Genomic DNA, 587 nt, shown 5'->3' on the forward strand with positions numbered 1-587 from the left:
GGAAGTGTGGTTTCTGGGTGCACAGAAGACGCAGATGACTACATTTCCCATCTCTTCCGGGGAGGTCGTGCTGGCGCAATGCACGACGGGCATTGCAGTTCCCGCACCCCTCCTGGTCCGTACTGTGGGACGAGGCCCCGGGCACCTAAAAACTACTAAAATGGCGGGCGGGGAGGGCGGAAGAAGGGGGTACGGCAACTCCGGGAGGCCATACTAAGCTGCGCGTCGGGGCGGCGGAGTGCACGCGGAATCGGCGGAGCGAGTGCTGAGTCGGTGCTGCCGCCGGCTTCTCTCTTACCCCGGACGCTGGGAGACGCTTCACGGCCGCAGAGGCTTGTGGGGCAGCCACAAAATGGAGGCGAACGGGAGCGGCAGCGGGAGCAGTAGCGACTCGGCCCCTGACTGCTGGGATCAGGCGGACATCGAGACGGGCAGCGGCGCCAGCCCGGGTTCCGCCCCGCCGGCCGCGGAGGCCGAGGCCCAGCAGGAGCTGCTTGGGGCGGCGTTCAGCCGGCAACTGAACGTCAACGCTAAACCCTTCGTGCCCAATGTCCACGCTGCCGAGTTCGTGCCGTCCTTCCTCAGAG

The sequence above is a fragment of the Centrocercus urophasianus genome, unplaced genomic scaffold, assembly GCF_019232065.1.
Source record: "Centrocercus urophasianus isolate 14NV4802_14NV808 unplaced genomic scaffold, USGS_Curo_1.0 seq_29, whole genome shotgun sequence".
Classification (NCBI taxonomy): domain Eukaryota; kingdom Metazoa; phylum Chordata; class Aves; order Galliformes; family Phasianidae; genus Centrocercus; species Centrocercus urophasianus.